Here is a 21,200-nt window from a genome sequence, read left to right on the forward strand (position 1 = left end):
AATCCTTTGTCAAATATACGTTTTGCCAGTGTTTCCTCCAAGTCTATGGATTGCCTGTTCCTTTTCTTAATGGTGTCTTTTGATGAGCAAAAGTTTTTAATTTTGATGAAGTCTGTTTTTGTCTTCTTTTATGGTTATTGCTTTGTATGAACTAAGAAATCTTGACTCATGAGTCATGAACATATTCTCCAATACGCTCTTGTAAAAGCTTTGTAATTTTAGCTCTTATGTTCAGGATATTTATTTCACCTTTTCACCAATTTTCACAATTTTTAAGAATGGACCTCCTAAACTGTCTAAAATAATATCCAGTTAAACTTTCTTTTGTATATAAACAAATGAAATTTATTCAATGTCAAGGAAAGGGGAATTTGCTCTTCTGCCCCTTGAGTTCTTCTGGCTGGACTAATAATAAAATTGACACAAGACAGATTCGTAGGAGGAGATAATTTTAACTCATGCCCACAGAGGTCTTATAGAAATGAGACCTAAGAAGTGACTACAAAGAAACCATATATATGTATATTTTTAATTAACATATAATTGGTTTATAATGTTGTGTTATTTTCAGGCACACAGCAAAGTGATTCAGTTAAATATATTTTGTCAGATTAGTTTATATCATAGGTTATTACAAGATATTGCATATACTTCCCTGTGCTACATGGTAAATCTTTGTTGCTTATCTATTTTATGTATAATAGTGTATATCTTTTAATCCACACTCCTCATTTATCCTTCCCCACTCCCTTTCCCTTTTGGTAACTTTAAGTTTATTTTCTATGTCTGTGAGTCTATTCTGCTTTATAAATAAATTCATTTGTATTATCTTTTTATATTCCATATATAAGTGATGCTGTATAATATTTGTCTTTTTCTGTCTGATTTACTTCACCTGGTATGATATTCTCCAGGTCCATCCATGTTACTGCCAGTGACAATATTTCATTCTTTTGCATGGCTGAATAATGTTACATTTTATAAATATACCTCTTCTTTACCCATTCACTGATTGATGGACACTTAGGTTGCTTCCACGTCTTGGTTATTGTACGTAGTGCTGCTGTGAGCATTGACGTGCATGCATCTTTTTGAATTAGTGCCTAGGAGTGGGATCACTGGATCATACGGCAAGTCTATTTTCAAGTTTTTAAGGAACCTCTGTACTGTTTTCCATAGTGGCAGCTCCAATTTACATTCCCTTCATCAGAACAGGAGGGTTCCCTTCTCTTCACACCATCTCTAGCATTTAGTATTTGTAGATTTTTGATGATGGCCATTCTGACCTGTGTGAGGTGATGTTTCATTATGGTTTTGATTCTCATTTCTCTACTAATTCCTGATGTAGAGCACCTTGCAGATGCCTGTTGGCCATCTGTATGTCTTCTTTGTAGAAATGTCTATTTAGTTCTTCTGCCCATTTTTTGATTTTTGTTTTTTGATATTGAGTTGTATGAGCTGTCAAAGAAACAATTAATGAGGAATTGAAAGGATAAAGAAACTTAGATTTGGCATGTGTAATTTGCAAAGAATCTAAACAGAGTTTGGGTTTGGGGTAGTAAACAAAAAATGTAACAGGAGGCTTCCTGGCTGTAATTCTCTGTCTCCACTGTAAGGCTGTCTTTCTTTCGGATGCAGGAAATGCACTTTTTTTTTTGGCTGTGCTGGATTTTCATTGCGGCATGCAAGCGCTCTAGTTGTAGCATGTAGGCTTAGTTGCCATGTGGCACATGGGATCTTAGTTCCTCAAGCAGGGATTGAACCCATGTCCTCTGCATCAGAAGGTGGATTCTTAACCACCAGGCCACCAGGGAAGTCCCTGGGAGTACACTTGTCACATGAGAGATTTATTTCCTGCTTTTCAGGGAGATAGAAGAGGGTCAGAATTTTCTTCTTGGGTTCACCACTTCTCAAGCAGCTTCAATTCAAAATAATTAATATGCCATTGTAGCATATTTTGGGGTGGCCCACCCTCAGCCCCAACATCATGTTACAAGAAACCTATTACAATGTCTTTCCAGAGAAAAAAATGTGTAAATATGGGATCATTGAAAAGATCAGACTATCCTCCATATATGTGCTTTGCTTTCAAGCATTATCATTTAAGAAGAATAGAGGATTCTCTAATTAAAGAGCAACCTTGACCTAAAGAGGTATTTTACAATGTTATGTTAGTTTCTAAAGCAATTATACTCCAATAAAAAATAATAATAAGAAAATGATGGCTGAAGTAGGTGGTCCATTAGGGAGGGGCTTGAAAAAGTTTGTTTATTTATAAAGATTATTATAATGATTTGGTTATTGTCTCATTTTTTAAATAATGAAATCAGGTATGAAAGTAAAAAATAATAGAGGTGTTTTAAACATATGATTGTTCAGTTAAGAGAAAACAGACTGTTCTATGCATTTATAAGGGTTTTCCCAGTGGTTCAGCAGTAATTTGCCCACAATACAGGAGCTGCAGGAGACTCAGTGATATTCTCCAGATCCAGGATTTGATCCATGGGTCGAGAAGATTCCCTGGAGGAGGGCATGACAACCCATTCCAGTACTCTTGCCTGGAAAATCCCATGGAAAGAGGAACCTGGTGGGTTACAATCCATAGGGTCGCAAAGAGTTGGACACGACTCAGGTGACTTAGCCTGCATGCAGGCATGCGTTTATAAGTAACAGCTGGGGAGGTGTGGGGGAAGGTTGAGGGTTGGCGGAGACAGAAATAGCACTCACATTCTAGGCTTTGTTGGCTCACGCAGAATTTGGGAGGAAAGCACATCCTCCTTGATGACACAGCAGAGGAACTTCCTCCTGTTCCCAGCTGGCCTCACGACAGGCTCTTTTCTGTCTCACACATTCAGCCCTGAGAGTCAGGTGATGACTCCGGCCACCCTGCTTCGGGCACTGTGCCTCCCGTGTTCCTTTACACGGCCTGGCCCCCAGCTGTTTCACGGTGGAGGCATCTGACACTCTGATAAATGAACAGGCCATCGGATATTCCATCCAACAGAGGGCAGTGGCTCACTGAAACTCTCACATAACGTTTGCTCTGAAAATAGATTTTCCTGAAACTTTCCACTTAAATAGCTGTGCATTAACTTTCAGTGAGGCCAACCTAGTGGGAACTACGCAGAGCATGGAACCCCAGATGGTTGGGCAGCCACACGTGGTCACAGTTCTGCCTTAATTCGCTGCTGATTACTTCCTTTGAAATTTGCAGCCAGATTCTAAACTATTCACCTTTCAACATCTGGAAATGCTGAGCGCGTTTGGTCATTTGTTCGTCTTGTTTAAGCTGTACACCCCGGTTGGGTAAGACTGTATTTGCCAAAGCAGGGTAGACATCGCTGAAAGATTAGCCCTTCTGAAACGCTCTTCTAACCTAGACGAGCCGTAGAAGGTTAGTGATTGTGTTTCTATGCAATCCTATTAGTGACAGCATTCCATATGATGCTGCCTCCCCCCAAAGCTTTTTTATGAAGTTAAAAAAGTTTCTAATGTAAAGGTGGTATTATCAACAAATGCTAGTTTGAAAGAATCAAATAGGATTTCGAAGATTACCCTTCTTTAACAATGCCTTAAATTTTTATCTCCTTATCCATTCCGTTGCTTTCTTTCTCAAGATATTATGGTTTATTGTGTCTCCACTAGGTGCCTTGTGTGTGATTTACACAGTGAATGGCCCTGCTTTTGGAGCAAGTTAATGATATAATATCCCCATTTATATTCAGAGCAGTCAACACTTTCTAGCTCTCAGAATAATAAAAGCACCTGCATTTAATATACATGGAAGAATGGGAAGGCAAATAGCAGATAAGGCACAATCAGGTAAGTGTAATCAGATAAAATATCACAATATTATAGTAGATCAGCATCTGGTAATGACTTGAATTTTGAAAGACTGACAGATAGCATGGCCTAAAGCAGCCAGGCATACCTCATTCAGAGCACCTCTTCCCAGGGCTGATTGCTCCTCTCCTGTGTTTTCTGGCAGATTAAGCAGGTAGGGTTTCTTATTTTAACTCTTCTAGAACTGTATTGTGCTACTGGAAAAACACTGGCAGCATTCCTCTCAGTGCCCAGATCAGAAACAAAAACAAATGATGTAGCTAAAATAAAACCTGGCATCTCTCAGCAGTTATCTCAAATTGATCCAAATCAGTTTTATTAAAAAAAAATAAAGCTTGCAGTGATAGGCAGAGCTTTCATTTCCATCTCTGGACTTGCCTGCACGGTGTTGACATTTTATTCGTTTGTTTGTTTTTTTTAAGCAAGTGAAAACCAAGTTTATTAGAAACTTACTTGTCTCTGAGAACTTCTGCAGTTTTGATCCTTGGCAGCTAGTAAACCGAGCTCTAGACCTGGTGAACCGAGGTCTCTTTTGACCTTGCAGGAGTCTTAATGTAACAGAGCCATAAGGAGTCAAATAGAAAGCTTTAGATTTGTAGAAGTCAGAAAACTGAACAAACCTGGTTGGTATAGGAGAATTTAGCAGTTTTCTTCTCCTTTAAAAAATTTTTTTTTTTTTAAAACGAAGTATAGGGAGATAGTGAAGGACAGGGGAGCCTGGAACGCTACAGTTCATAGGGTGGCAAAGAGTCAGACACGGCTTAGTTGACTTGCAATGTGTGTTAGTTACTGCTGTAAAGAGAGGGCTCTTTAGCCTACAGTTAGCCTGAGGGGTGGCTCTCTAGTGGGAGGATCAGGAAGCGCCTTTGGTCATGTGTGCATGCATGCTAAGTCGCTTCAGTAGTGTCTGAATGTTTGCAACCCCGTGAACTGTAGACTGCCAAGCTCCTCTGTCCAAGGGATTCTCCAGGCTAATATACTGAAGTGGGTTGACATGCCTTCCTCCAGGGAATCTTCCCCATGAATTGAACCCGTTATCTCTTAGGTCTCTTGCATTGGTAGGTGGGTTCTTTACCACTAGCGCCACCTAGGAAGCCTGTATTTGGTCATACCTGCTGCAATTTGACTAGACATTGAATGTAAGAAATGGCATCAACTGCCCCATCATTTGAGAAGGGCTGGATTCAGCCTCTGGTTCCTCAGTTCTTATACTTTTGATTGTTTTTCTCAGGGTGAGAGCCCTGGGCACTGGCCAAGAGATGTCTATTTCAATGAAATTTCATAAAATATGAGTATAAAGGAGATGAAATCATTGTTGCATTTAGAACAACCATTTTTTATGGAAATCACTCTTTCCAAAATGTCTCTGTCTCTTCACCTGGTTTAGTCAGCTTGGGCTGTGATAACATGGACACAGAAATGAATTCTTTTACAACTCCAGAGGCTGTAAGTCTGGTAAGGGTGTTGGCATGGTTGGCTTCTGGTGAGGTCTCCTTTCTTGGCTTGCAGACCGTGGCCATGTTCACATGTGCTCACTCGACCTCTTCTCTAAACACCTACATGGAGAGAAAGGGTGGGCTCTCCAGTGTCTCTCTTTATAATGACACTAATCCCATCCTGAGGGCTCTACCCTCATGACTTCATCTAAACCTGTTTACTTGTCAAAGGCCCCATCTCCAAATACCAGCACTTTAGGGGTTCGGGCATCCCCACATGAACCTGGTGGACCCCAGATCGTAGCATCATCCAGTTGTATCACTGAGGCAGAGTCACTAAGGCTGAGACAAACACAGCCATTGTGTGGCCAACAAGGCTGGCATGAAGGGTGTGAGTAGTTCAGTCCTCGATGGAGCAAGTGTCAATGAAGTGGGGCCCTTGATGACAGTATTCTTCATCCCTTCTTTCACATACACCCGTACCCACCCTCACTCACTCCTGCCACACCCACTTTTGACTCTGGTGAAAGAGAAAGTGCACATGTCAGGAATGAAATGGGAAAGCCACAGCTTCAGGATATTTATGGTGCCAACATGCTCTTGCCTTGTCCATCACACTTTCCACCCTTGCAGTAATATGGACTGATCACTGATTTCAGAATGACAAATGAACCCATTCCGGAGCCTCACTCACCCAAGAGTTTTCAGTTATATTCTGCATGTGGAGGATGGAGCGAGAATTAATTTTTCAGATGTCTAATGACAGGAGTAGAAAGTAAAAAGGAGTTTGTGGAGAATCATGGGTTGATTTTAACACCCTATTTTCAGAACATCCCAGTCTATATAATGTTTTCTTTCTCATAATTCATTATTCAGTGCTTTGGGGAGGTGGGCTGAAATTTACATTTTACGATTGAAAAACTGTGAGCTTCTTCAGGGTCATGAGAAGAGACCTGGGTTGTCAGTTTAAACATGAACTGTACAGTACTGAAGATGGAAAACACCTCCCTCCACAGTTTGTTGTTTGTTTTGCATTTAAGCAGACAAGCAAAGCGTTCTGTTGTTCTTTTAACTTGTCATTTAATAAGTTTGGCCATGTCAAAAAAGAGACATATCACTACCTGATGTGTGATAGAGACAACCTTAGACAAAGCCCAACTGAGGCTATTTCATCCTCTGAATTGAAAACCTTTCTATTTCTGCTTGAAGCCACATTAAGGGGTATTTTGTAAATAGTGATGGTGATATTGCAACCAGGCAAATTCTTCTCTGGTTCCACCTGTGCTCCTCACCCTTTCATCAGAGCCATGGTCCTGGAGAGCCAGGTTACTGCAGTAAGTAACATAGCTGTCTGAAGTATGGTGTGAGCTTGGCTCCATCCTGGGTGTTTTGATGTTGTTGTGCTAAATGTAATTGAGAATAAAGCATGAGTCTTTCTGACTAAGACTGTGCTTATACGTTTTGCTACCACCATCCCTTTTGGAGGCAGATAAAGTACTAATCTTTTAGAAATGATGGTGGAAATAGGTTGAGGAGAATAAAAAGACTGGAGAGACATAGGGTTATGGTGGCATTCACCCACAAAAAAAGGAGAAGAATCATTACTTGCAGAGATAATTTGTACTGTAGGTAACAAAAAAAAAGACTTCTTATTTAGTTTTTCAATTATATTTGAGTTGTTTACTCTGACCAGGAGAGACACTTGAGTTTCTCTTTGTTAAGTGCACATCCCAAATCTAAGCTTGGTACATTTCAACAGTTATTGAATAGAAAAGATTAGATCTTCATGCTTGTTAATTCTTAGGAACTCATTTAGCTTTATGCTTCAGCTTTCTCATTTCAAGAGCCGAAACATATTATTTTTATGCCACATTTCATTATCTACTCATTTCTTAGCTAAATTCTCCAGGTATTTTTCAGAAGATTTTCTTTCCTTCTATGATGGGGCACAACAATTGTTTAATAAATTGTTGCTATCAAGACATTACAAAATACATATATGAATAGATTTCTAAGGAACAAGTGTGGATAGTTGGATATGACAAATTGTTAAATATCATAAATGACTAGTGGAGAAAAACCATCTGAAAAAAATGCTAACAGCTGAGTAATGAGTGTTCCAATTAACATATTCTACAAATCTATCAATACTATGGCTCAGCATGTCCTTGTTACTCTCTAAAATTAATAATGACAGATACCACGACCCTATTAATATTTTAGTAGTCTAATAGGTCCAGACAAGCATGCAGCAGAGAAGAATGCAAATCTGTGGTCAGGGTTGCTGGGCAATCTCGAGAGAGAGTCTGCCAGGTAGGAGAGCTAAGTCCTCGTAAAGCTTTCTTGACTTCTCTCTAGGTTCATTCCCATCTCAGGATCTGGTTTCAGAAAATGTACTCATTTTGAACAGAAGGATGTGTTAGTACAAGGCAAAACCCGCAGAATATTTAGCAATCCTTTTGCCCACGATGTATTTGAAGAAATATTAACGTTCATGTCAGTCAGTCAGTCCGTTGAGTCGCTCAGTCGTGTCCGACTCTTTGTGACCCCATGAATTGCAGCACTCCAGGCCTCCCTGTCCATCACCAACTCCCAGAGTTCACCCAGACTCACATCCATCGAGTCAGTGATGCCATCCAGCCATCTCATCCTCTGTGTCCCCTTCTCCTGCCCCCAATCCCTCCCAGCATCAGAGTCTTTTCCATCGAGTCAACTCTTCGCATGAGGTGGCCAAGTTCATGTCAGTATGTATCCTTAAATGCTCTGTCATCTGAAAACTGGGGGAACTCTTGCAAAGAATATACATACATAGGTTTGAAGAAATAAGTTTTCTCTGATTCTAATACTAGAAATCTCCTTGTTCTCATCATCTCCAAATTCATCTTTAGTAGAAATGATAAAATGTGATAAACTATTGAGAGATACTTCAAAGAATAAAATTGAATGAGACAAGAAAAGAAGTGTCTTTTCTTTCCTTCCTCCTATAATAAGTGTATTTTAAAATAAATTATTAAATAATAAGTGTAAAGTACCCATGGTGGTGCCCAGCACAAAGGAAGTACACATTTAGCAGTGTTGGTTTTCTGCTCTTTTTTGCTTCTAAGTGGTCCATTTCCCCAGGAACCTTTGCTTCACCTTCCTGTGTGGCTTGCATTGTATTTTGCAACTCTCATAAAATTTTCCCTGAAGTAGACTTTGGATTATAGGCTATATTGAAAGTTCCCCCTTGTAATCGTATGTCTCTATAATTTGATGCCCATTGATGTCGTTCTTTAGAGAAGGAGGGTCTGCCTATTGAGGGTTGTCAACACTGGATGGTTTTGAAGCATCATTCGCTGAAAGCCGTACAGGTCCACAGAGGAGAGACCAAATATTTCTCAGTTGGAATTTCTATCCTAAATACCGCAGTGGATCTCAAGGAGGAGAGTAAAGGTGAGGGTGGAGGGAAGCCAGAAGAAAAGGGGCCAGATTTCAGAAAAAAAAGAGAATAAAGAAGTTTTTGCCAGGAAACCAAAATCTGTCTGCACACCCAAGGACTCACACCCCGAGATGTAGGTTTGGTGGCAGCTGATGAAATCTGTCCAAGACCAGAATTAAATCTGTTCTTGGAGTCTTCTTATACTTCAGCTGGCCGTGACTCACTTTGAATCACCTGATTATACTTAGGGCTCAGAGACAAGAAATACGTTCTTCTCTCTCCCTTTCTTTTATATTTCCTTACAACTTAAAAAGAGGTTGGCTTTTACTTTGGTCCTGACTCTGCTGCCAGTTTGCCTGACTGATTTTTCTCACTACAAGTCCCATCCAACTCTGACTCCTATGTATGCTTACTGTATTTTCTGGTCATTTTCAGAGTTTCGGTCCTTATCTCCTTTCATAAAGCTACTGTGCCAGGCCACCTTCTTTGTCCTTGCCTTTTTAAAAAAATTATTTATTTGGCAGCTCTGGGTCTTAGTTGTAGCATGTGTGATCTTTAGTTGAGGCATGTGGAATCTAGTTCTCCGACCAGGGATCGACCCCAAGCCCCCTGCACTTGGAGTTCAGAGTCTTAGCTACTGGACCACCAGGGAAGTCCCTTGTCCCTGCCTTTCGACTTCATTCATTCATGCTCAGGGCCTTCTCCGGCAACACCTTCAATGAAATTTTCTCTTCCTTCTCTCCCTTCTCAGGTCTAAGGACCTCCGCTTTCCTTGTTTCCACAGCACATTGAGCATTGCAACCCGTCCCTGCAGGATTATGCTTCTATGCACACATGCTTGCTTTCTTCACTGGATTGTCAGCTCCTTGGCGACAAGGTCTGTGCCATTCATTCTTATATGCCTGCTACCTAGTAGGTGCTGATGAAAATTTTGATGAACAAACATTCAGTACATTCTCTTTGGTTTCATGAAACAAAATAATCTGAAGTTAGTAGGAAGTTTTTGACATGTAGGATATTAATGAAGAGAATAAGTGCTTGTATTTTATTGTTTGTTGAAGACATGGAAAGGTGCTGCTGCTGCTGCTGCTAAGTCGCTTCAGTCGTGTCCGACTCTGTGTGACCCCAGAGACGGCAGCCCACCAGGCTCCCCGGTCCCTGGGATTCTCCAGGCAAGAACACTGGAGTGGGTTGCCATTTCCTTCTCCAATGCATGAAAGTGAAGTCGCTCAGTCGTGTCCGACTCTTGGCGACCCCATGGACTGCAGCCCACCAGCCTCCTCCATCCATGGGATTTTCCAGGCAAGAGTACTGGAGTGGGGTGCCATTGCCTTCTCCAACATGGAAAGCTATGTATGTTTAATAAATATGGGAAAAAAGATTGACTTGGTGAGGTTATGGAACAAACCATCCTGGAGACTGGCATGATGAGGTACAGCAAGTACACTGGTCTCAGGCTCATAAGCCAGCATCCTAGCCATAGCTTTGCCAGAGACTCTTGCCATTGTCTCCTGAGGCTTCTCTTTCCTGGACATAATTTTCTCATCTTGTAGAGTGGAGAGATAGGATGAGGCAATTTTCTAAGAATTCCGGGTCCTTTCAGCTCTGAAACACTAATCTATCATCATAATCACAGTTAGGGATTGCTTGTTAGTGCCAAAAAGTCCCATTTCTCTAGCCCCATCTAGAGGCAGTTAAATATTTCTTGCACCTCATTCAGACTTGGGGTCCTCTTTTCCTTCATTCCCTCCTTTCCTTCTCCTTCCTCTGGAACTACAGTTTTGCCAGAAGCTGCAGGGTAGTTTGAATGTGGTGTTACATGGTTCTCCTGTTCTTGCTGTAGGGTAGACTTTTTTTTTACCTCTCATGGTCTCCTTTGCCTCATTACACTAGCCCCTCGGACAAGCTTTGGCCCCTCTCCAGCTCACCCTTACCTCCAACTGGTCCAGATGAAATTTTAAAACCTCCTTGAATTTTGCCTTTCCTTCATTAAAAAAAAATTTTTTTTAATGATTTTTTTTGGTCATACCTCACGGCATGCAGGATCTTGGTTCTCCAACCAGGGATTGAAGCCGCGCCCCTGCAGTGGAAGTGCAGAGTGTTAACCACTGTAGTGCCCGGCAAGTCCCTGTCTTCATTTTGTGTGTAAAAGCCACGCCACCATGAAAATCTGTGGCCATGCATCCTCAGCCCCGCTCCCTTTCTCCTGTTTGTTTACAGACTTCTCCCCCAAATGTCAAAAACTCTGGCATATTTTTATTATGACAATAGTAGTAAGCACTATTTACAGAATGTTTACTAAACAATAGTAGTAAATATTGTTTACAGCATGTTTACTACATGCCAGGTATTATGGTAGATACTTCCTTACATCTCTAATCCTTGTAGCATCCCTAAAGGAAAGGGGTGTGTGTGTGTGTGTGTGTGTGTGTGTGTGCATGCGTGTGTGCTCAGTCATGTCCACCTCTTTGCAACCTCCTAGGCTATAACCCCTGCCAGGTTCCTCTGTCCATGGGATTCTCCAGGCAAGAATACTGGAGTGGGTTGCGACGCCCTTCTCCAGGGGATCTTCCTGACCCAGGGATTGAACCCACATCTCCTGTTTCTCCTGCGTCGGCAGGCAGATTCATTATCACTGGCGCCACCTGGGATTTAGTAAAGGGCAGTTATTTTATATCAATTTTAGAGATGAGAAAACTGATTCTCAGATGATTTAAATTGTCCGTATTGTCTAACTCCAAAGCCAGCGCTGTCTCCCCTGCATCAGGTTACACTTCCGCATATGCAGCTCCATATCAGGTTTTTTGTTCTTTGTTAGTGTCAGTTTTTTGTTTCAGAAACAATATTATATCACCGAAAAGAAAAACATTTCATCACTTTATGACATATCAACTTGATATTTTGTTTTTCTTTTACACTTGTCTATTCTTTGTTTATATTCACACATATTTGAAAGAGTTGTGATTGTAATGTGGATGTAGTCCTTATTCTAAAAATAATAATTCCATAACCATTTTCTTTGTTGCTCGCTTCTGTATTGTCATCTTAGTGGCTGCCTAATTTTCATCAGATTGGTTTATCATAGATTAAACTTTTTTTTCTCCTATAGAACATTTAGATTATTTCCATTTTGTACTGCACTAAATTATGTTGTAATGATACTTAAGTGCTTTTTTAGATCAGTGATAATGCATTGGCTTTTAAAACCTTTTTTGTCATGAAAATTGTGAAACATTCATAAGAGATCAGAAAGGACCTGCATCTACCAATCACCAGCTTCAACAGTAATCAGCATTTTGCCCATCTTGTTTAATCTACTCCCCCACTTTTTTCTTGAGAACATTAAAGAAAATTTCACTTGTAAGCCTATCATTTCCCTTGTAAATACTTCAGGATAGATTTATAACTGATAAAGACTTTCCCTAATGTCATCTAATACTCAGTCTAGTTTAAACTTCCCTGGTTATCACAAGTGACTTTTAATGTTTGGTTTGTGTAAATTAGGAGCCAAATATGGTCTACAAGTTGCAACTGGTTATTACATCTTTAAAGTTTTTATTCATTCTAAATAGTATACACATATTTTTTAATGGTATCAATTTATTGGAGAAACCATGTGAGAAGTTGTGTAGAGTGTCCCACATTCTGAGGTTGAGATGTTCTTATGGTTCATTTAATTTGTTTCTCTGCTACCAAAGTCTCTTGGTATCCAAAAGTTATTGGTTCCAGCCCTCCCCGCTGATATCAGCACCCATGAATGTTCTAGTCCCTTATATAAAAAGGCATCAGTTCAGTTCAGTTCAGTCGCTCAGTCGTGTCCGACTCTTTGTGACCCCATGAATCGCAGCACGCCAGGTCTCCCTGTCCATCACCAACTCCTGGAGTTTACTCAAACTCATGTCCATTGAGTCAGTGATGCCATCCAGCCATCTCATCCTCTGTCGTCCCCTTCTCCTCCTGCCCCCAATCCCTCCCAGCATCAGAGTCTTTTCCAATGAGTCAACTCTTCGCATGAGGTGGCCAAAGTACTGGAGTTTGAGCTTTAGCATCATTCCTTCCAAAGAAATCCCAGGGCTGATCTCCTTCAGAATGGACTGGTTGGATCTCCTTGCAGTATTTGCATATAACCTATGCATACCCTCTCATACACTTTAAGTTTTCTCTAGATTACTTGTCATACCTAATGCAATGTCAATGCTATATAAATAGTTTCCAGCCATGGCAAATTTAAGTTTTGTTTCTTGGAATTACCTGGAAAAAAAATGGTTTTTCAAATATTTTCCATCAGCGGTTGCTAAAATCCACAGATGGGGAGCCTGCAGATTTGGAGGGCTGACAGTATACTGGTTTGAACTGGTATTTAGATGTTGAGAGCCTAATAAGACTGACTTAATCTTTAAGAAAAACTACTTTGCAAATAAGGTCCTTTTCAATTTGAGGTCAAATAGCATACTTCTCAGAACATTTTGTTGACTCATAAGCTTCTTTTCTATCTCGTTCTGTTAGAAAGCCTCTTGTACAGGCAGTTTGTTGAAGTGAAATGCACCTTTTGTGTCATATACAGGGAACTAGAGCCCTGCTAATCTTAGCTTATTCTGCCCTGGGTATTGGATCCAGTGTTAACATTAACCAATTTCATTTTAGCCCCTTCAACCTTGGTAGAAAACTAGGAGTTACCTGAAATAGTTTTGAAAGTTGTTAGAAGCCCAAGAAAAACCTGGATTTGAAAGAGGAATAATTGAGAGACGGCTCAGTGGTGAAGAATCCGCCTGCAGCGCAAGAGACACAAGTTTAATCCCTGGGTTGCGAAGATCCCCTGGAGAAGGCAATGGCCACCTGGGAAATCCCATGGACAGACGAGCCTGGAGGGCTACAGTCCATGGGGTCACAGAGTCAGACACGACTGAGCACGCACCTATCCAACTAAGAAATGACGAAGGATGGTTCGGTGTTTGACAATGAATGTTCCATTCACAGGTTAAGTTCAAGGAGATTGGGCAAGGCCGTGGTAATGATGCCTTTGCAGGTTAGACAAGGCCTGAGACACACACCTGTTTTTCTGCTTCTATACTCTGAGCTTAGGTGGTTTAAACAAATTTTCTTTCCTTTAGAGTGTGAATGTTGAATGTCATCATAAAGTAGTAAGTTCTTACGAGTCTAGTTCCATTATCCTGAATCCCTGGATGCAATGAGGAAACCATGGCTAGAGCAGGGGAGTGCGGCACGTCCGTATCTCACAACAGCAGTTTAGATGTGGGCTTTGAGGCAGCTCTTCAGGGCCACATGATACCTACTGTCCCAAAAAACAGAGCAAAGAGATGTCCAGGAATTGGGAGAAGAAAAGCAATTCTCCTTCCTCTCTGGTCCCAGCAACCCATGGCACGTATGTGGCTTTCCCTTCAGGTCACGAGGCAAAGTCAGATCTTAAACATTCCGGTTTGCCTGACTGTTCCAACCCACTTCATCTTCACACTGTGCACACTCATACTCCACGGGTGAAACCCAGCATTCCTGGGCAAGAAGACACGCGTTCCCACTGCAGCCTTCTCTGCTGGATTACCCGCAGCTGAAACGGCGAGGTTCAAGTCCTGTTACATTTTTCACATGTGTGCCAGTGTTAATGGGAACAGGGGTGGGAAAGCTCATGACAATAGCTTCAGAGAGAGGAGGACTGTGAAGCGTTTTATTTAACAGGGTGACTTTTCTTTGGGGACTAAATTCAAGTATCTGAATTTTTTTATCTTATAGGACAGGTTATGGAATGGCGACTTTGTATTTTAACTTTGAACTGTAACTTTCCTCATTCTTTCAGCTTCTGGGTGCTCATTTGTTTTCTATATTACCATTGGGTGGTATTGGCAACCTCACTGGAAGGAGTCAGAAACTGCCACTCTGAAAATGGAAAAAAAAAATCAAAAGACTCAACATTAGATTGTCTCATCCTATATATCTCTGTTTAAAATTATATTCAGCAACTTGGTCTTTACCCAGTTTAAACTTAAAGTGTTAAACATTTTTCCTCTTTATGCATCTTAAGAAACGGTTTTGGTGTGTATTATGTGTTACCGAGAATCCTCGTTACTCTTCTTTTTTTTCATAATTGTCCCCAGGTATGCATCTTTGGCCATAGTAAGCAGTTTTTTGTTTTTCTTATTTAAACCTTCTGATATTTAGAGATTTTTTTTAATTGCCACTGGGGCAAACTGATCTATTTGCCTCGTTTGTTCTTTAATCATATGACTCTTATTACTCTTTTGATAATCCTATAATGTGTGTGCAGCAAGTATATAGGTAATATATGTGCAGGACGTTGTGTGAATATGAGTAATGTGTATGCACTTAAATACTGAACTCCCATAAATGAGACAAAAGATCAGTGTCTGACTTCTTTTGGTTTTGAATAAGTCATGTAAGGAATAGAAATGAAATTGAAAGGAGGATGTTGCTTCAGGCTGTAGTTTATACAAATAACTAATTTAAAAGATCTCTTTCAGGGACTTCCCTGGTGGTCCAATGGTTAAGACTTCGCCTTCCAATGCAGGAGAGCTATGACCCCACAGGCCTCACAGCCAAAAAACCAAAACATAAAATAGAAACAATATTGCAACAAATGGAAAAAAGACTTTAAAAGTGGTCCACATTAAAAAAGATCTTTAAAAAAAGTTTCTTTCAATATTATGACCTAGTATTTCTAAGAGTAGCAAGACCTAATCTAGTAGGTGTAGTGTTAGGAGGCTAGCCAGTAATTGGGCTTCCCTGGTGGCTCAGCCGATAAAAAATCTGCCTGCAATGCGGGAGACCCAGGTTTGATCCCCGGGTCAGGAAGATCCTCTGGAGAAGGGAATGCAACCTACTCCAGTATTCTTGCCTGGAGAATCCCATGGACAGAGGAACCTAGTGTGCTGCAGAGCACGGGGTCGCAAAGAGTCGGACACGACTGAGCAATTGAACAGCAGCAGCCAGTAATTAGTTAAGCATACTCAAAAGTCAGAAACTAATGTATAAGATTCTGTACTCAGTGGAAGGCAACAGTATCATGGCTAAGGACCAACCTTAGAACTTTATAGCTAAAGGAGAACCTAAGAAATCCTACCGTTTCTTTCTCTTTCCTTGTAACTGAAGCTCTTGAGTTTCTCTTAGATCACCTGGCTACTTAGTTGTGAACCTAGTTAAGTTTTTCCCCCAGTCATGATGCTTTGTTTAGTCAACACTGGAGTAGGAATGACCTTAAGAACTATTACCTTTCTTTTGCATTTTTTAAGCCTTTCTATTATGAATTATTTCTCATTTTTACACTAAATGTTACTTTGATGTTCAACATTGTAACTTATTATTATTTGGGAAATACTAGACAAATCACTGTTAAGTTCTTCCAGTACGATGCCAGCTACAAATCCTTTTGTGACCACTCTAAAACTGTAAAATCAGTGACCAACTCCATCATGCTGTTTTCCCTGAGTGTTCATAAGCATCTAAAATATATATGTTCACCAATGCAGGGAGGACAAAAATGAGTCAAGTAGCAAATTAAGAATGTTGTTAATCATTTCCAAAGTCAATGACCAATCTTTCACCCCTGAGGCTCCCAGAGGGAAAATATAAATAAGGCCACACCTAAAATGGAGAATCAGTTTCTGACTTGAGACCTGGTGTGAATTTAATTCTTTGCTAGAAAAGGAAAGTATTCCTTCCATTCCTCCTCTCTGTACTTATCTGAATTTTGTCTTTTCCTTTAAGTGTCTTCCATTTATTTAATTATTTTGTTTGTTTTTCAAACCACTATTGAGGTATTGACATACAAGAAGCTATACACATTTAATGTATATAACTTGATGAGTCTGGAAATGAGTATATACTTGTGAAATCATCACTATGATCTGTGCCTTAAACCTACCATCACCTCCAAAAATTTTATGCTGCTCTCTTTACTTTTTTTAAAGATATATTTAATTCTTATCTCCTGACACTCTACATTTGAAAAGGATCTTTCTGCAATCCATGGACACCATTTGCTTTCTGTTTTATAGTGTTAATTTGCCATATCCTAGGCATTCCCTGTATGTGTTACCTAGCAATGATTGGTCTACATTCGTTTCCTTCTATTGCATAAGTAGTTCTGACTTTTAAGCAAATTAAGGAGTAAATGTCTGTATATATGGATGAAGCTAAAATGAAAAGAATCTTAACTATCAGACATGAATCAGATATGCTATACAGACTAATCCATTATTTGAGTATATCTGAGATGGCATGAATTAATCTTAATCAAGTTTATTCTTTAAAAAATATCAACAGTTAAAAATTGCATATCTTATTATTAAAAATGGTTTTGGAGCTGAGATGTAATCTCCTAAATGAAGGAATAAAAATAAGAGCAGGATGATCCAGCTAACCATTTTTCTTCCTGAACCTTGAAATAAATGGAGATCAAGAAATGTTAGACATCTTTAAATAAATCAGAGGTCTTATGACATTTCTAATATTTTATTAACAAAATTTTGATTTGATTTATCTATTTAAAATAACTAGCAAGGTATTCTCTAAGTGCTGAAACATAAATTACAAACACGAAATCTTGATTTATGTTAATGGTGGATCATATGCGAGACATGCCAAGTTATCACAGACTCTGCAATATTCCTTTAGTCGGGGGACGGAATCACAGAAAAGTAGTGAAGAAAGTGCTGCCTTAGGCTCCGTTTGTTAATATATAGAAGATGGCTGTCTTCTAAGAAATGATATAAACTTGTCGACGTGAACTTTCACTTTTATTCCAGACACCTCTGGGTTTTGGTGAAATCTGCTCGACAGTTCTGAGTGCCTCTGTGTCGCTATGATGAACCAGAAACATTCAGATCTCTGAGAAAGATGGCATAGAAGCATTAAAAAAGATTCTGCATAGGTAAATATTGAATCGGTCTGATTGCTTACAGAATGTTAAGATTTGCATATTTCTCCTCCGTTTCTGTCACCTTTTAGACCTTTTAGGACACTCACTGGCAATTCCCAATTCTGCCTCAATTCAAAATATGCCTTCTGTATCCTATATCTGGGCTGTTAAGCATCACTAGAGAAAAATCACATGGGTTGGCAAATTGGTGCAAGTACACATTTTTATTTTCCAACCTTTGTTTTTCTCATGCACAATCTCTTTGTTTGGACTTCTCTGTTGGCTTAGTGATAAAGAATCTGCCTGCCGATGCAGGAGAAGTGGGTTTGATCCCTGGGTTGGGAAGATTCCCTGGAAAAGAAAATGGCAACCTATTCCAGTATTCTTGTCTGTGAAATCCCAATAACAGAAGAGCCTGGCGGGCTTAGCTACCATGGGGTTGCTACGAGTTGAACATGATTTAGTGACTATGTTCTTTGTATGGCTGTCTTATTCCAATTCTTAAGGTCTCACCTTCAATGTAACTGCCTCAGAGAATCTTTCCCTGATCTTTCTACCAAAGTGGGTCCCCACTCATCTTGGGCCTGTTCATTTATTTCATGATACTCTGTACCCTTTATAATTCTTTATTTAGTGTTTGCCTGACTTATTGTTTGTCTCCACAGTTAATTTCTTATGTGTAGGGATCTCATCTATTTTATTAATTACAGTGGTACAGTGCTTCCTGGCACACAGTAGGCACTCAGGAAGAATTTTTGTACAAATAAAATATAAGGTTGCTTTTAAAAAATCATTCCATAATTTAAAAAAAAAAGTTTGAAAAGCATTGTTTTAAATGATTGTGACCATAAACCCAAGAGATAGCTTTACAGATGTCAAGTTGCATATACCTTTCAAGTCAACATCTTATGTCTGGTTAAATATTTAAACAGATTCTTGGGCTCTGAATTCAGAACACATAGCTGTTGCTAGGGTTTCCCAGGTGGCTCAGTGGTAAAGAACCCACCTGACAATGCAGGAGACTCGAGAGACTCTGGTTCTATCCCTGGGTAGGGAAGGTTCCCCTGGAGAAGGGAATTGCAACCGACTCCAGTATTCTTGCTGGAATAATCCTATGGACAGAGGATCCTGGTGGGCTACAGTCCATGCAGCCACAAAGAGTTGGACACGATTGAGCACAGCACAGCACACAGCAGTTGCTAAGTCTTTGTGTCAGTGGTTGTCACCTTCCCTCTGTGCAGATGTGCACAGGCTGTTGCTGTTGACACATGTGATGTGGACACACCCAGTTGTGTGTAGTTTCCAGAGCCCTGACTGTTCATGCACGTCTTTCTTCTCCACTTAAAAAACCATATTGGGAGTGACTGAGTATGAATATAAGGCTATTAGAAGGATTATCTTGAATCTGCTCTAAAGTTGTTAAGGAGCAAAAGATAAACCAGTGATAATTTTGGAGTTAAAAAAAAAATAATGACAAGTGACTTGCTACACCTCTTACAAGTAATCAAGATACAACAATGTGATTTTTTAACTGGTACCACTTTTGATATCTTACTATTTATGAAGTAAGCAACAGACTTTATTCAGATTCCATGTTTTTTCCATTTGTATCCCTTTTATGTTCCAGGATCCAGTCTGCTGAGATACCATATTTCATTTAGCATAATGTATTTTAATAATGGGTAAGATATAAAAGTAAGAGGCAAAGTATTTTACCCATATTCAGATATCACTGCTGTTAATATTTTGATATATCCTTTTCCTGACACACATGCCTAACACATACCACATACATTTTAGGATCAGTTTCATACCTATTTTTGTACCCTATTTTTACCATTTAACAAGTCATAAAGATTAGTCTATATTATTAAATTAGTATTTGAAATATGTTTGATGTGTACGTAGTTTTTATCACACGAATGTCTGCACAGTTGCTTAATCGTGTCTGACTCTTAGAGGCCCCATGGACTGTAGCCCACCGGGCTCCTCTGTCCATGGGATTCTGCAGGAAAGAATAGTAGAGTGGGTTGTCACTTCCTACTCCAGGGGATCTTTCCGACCCAGGGACCAAAATTGCATCTCCCGTGTCCTGCATTGGCATGCGGATTCTTTACCACTAGTACCACCTAAGAAACCCATTATATGGGTATAGTTTGTTAACATTACCAAATTATTAAAATTTTTTTTAATAGAATAAAGTTGGGATGTAACATTATATCATTACCAGATGATTAAACGCTTGCTTCCACTTTTCCTCTTACAAATGACACTGTGATGATTTCCAGTGCGCTTGAGTTCTAGGCAGTTTTTTTATTTCTGCAGGCTGATTATGAGAAAGAATATATAAAGTGAAAATCTGTGGAATTTCCCCTTTTATTATATTTTTAAATTCAAGAACTGAGATCTCTAAGTTGAAGATGAAATCTCCCTCTGCTCTAGTAGACTTACTTCCCTGAGGAAAAGAAAGTATCATGAGGTCTCTGGCTTTAACCCAAGCCTGTGTCACTGAAATTATTAGAGGTATTTCCAGAAACCATGTAAAAATGCAGCTTCAATCCTCAGCTTTTCATAAGTGGTCAGAGTGCCAGCAAGTTCACAGGAAGACTATTACAGCCCCATTATCTTTGATTTGTGGCCAAGAGTGGCATTGGTTGGGTATTTCCTGTTCTTATGGTTAACCGTTTTTATTTTTAGGATTTTGCTACTTGTTTGTCATTGAGGAGTCAGATTCATTACAAAGCAACAGACATCAACATTGGGGAAAAAGATCCTCTGGTTGTCCTTGCCCTCAAGAACAGATAATTTATCTCTTCCCAGGACACTGTCTTGTAGGGACAAACTCCTGAGATGGCTATTGTTGGCCTTGAGAGCATCCAGGAAACATTTTGGGATCCCCGGCTCCTGAAGCCGCCCACTACAGTGGCTTGGCTAGTCACTTGGAGCTCAGTTCATGTTGGGTCTTACTACTGCCAGGGAACAGAGCATGGATAATGAAAAAGTGAGGTGCTGAAGCTAGTCAGGACTGGGCTCAAATCCTAGTATGTAGGACTCAATCCCTATTAGGGACTCCTACTTTAAGCAAGTAAGTGAACCGCTCTGAACCTGAGCTTTCTCAACTGCGAGCATCAGATGGCTGTGTAGGCAGTTGTAGGATTTGATTCAGATACGAAAATGTCTGCCACAGTGCCCGGCCTACAGCATGCCATCACTTGTGCCAAAGCGTGTTAAATGAAGGGATGGATGAAGCACTCACTGCTGCTGCTGCTAAGTCACTTCAGTCGTGTCTGACTCTGTGCGACCCCATAGACAGCAGCCCACCAGGCTCCCCCGTCCCTGGGATTCTCCAGGCAAGAACACTGGAGTGGGTTGCCATTTCCTTCTCCAATGCATGAAAGTGAAAAGTGAAAGTGAAGTCACTCAGTTGTGTCTGACTCTTCACGACCCCATGGACTGCAGCCTACCACGCTCCTCCATCCATGGGATTTTCCAGGCAAGAGTACTGGAGTGGGGTGCCATTGCCTTCTCCAGAAGCACTCACAGAGCCAGCTGAATGCTCTGTTTTTAAAATAGGGATGTGGCCATTTGTGATAGAAAGCGTAAGAAATATTAG

The 21,200-nt window shown here is 40.1% G+C and overlaps 1 long non-coding RNA gene across 3 annotated transcripts in view; it reads left to right on the forward strand.

The window, feature by feature from the left end:
* Positions 1-996: 996 nt before the first annotated feature.
* LOC112583852 overlaps positions 997-21,200 on the forward strand; it is a 32,418-nt gene continuing 12,214 nt past the window's right edge. For 2 of the 3 annotated variants that reach the window (XR_006549785.2, XR_006549783.2), the window contains exons 1-5: positions 997-3,394; positions 3,646-3,822; positions 8,556-8,711; positions 9,449-9,574; positions 17,475-17,599. This is a non-coding gene — a long non-coding RNA (uncharacterized LOC112583852). The remainder of the gene's footprint in view (positions 3,395-3,645; positions 3,823-8,555; positions 8,712-9,448; positions 9,575-17,474; positions 17,600-21,200) is intronic. The other variant, XR_006549784.2, reaches the window with a different exon arrangement.

Source organism: Bubalus bubalis, chromosome 3 (assembly GCF_019923935.1).
Source record: "Bubalus bubalis isolate 160015118507 breed Murrah chromosome 3, NDDB_SH_1, whole genome shotgun sequence".
Taxonomy (NCBI): domain Eukaryota; kingdom Metazoa; phylum Chordata; class Mammalia; order Artiodactyla; family Bovidae; genus Bubalus; species Bubalus bubalis.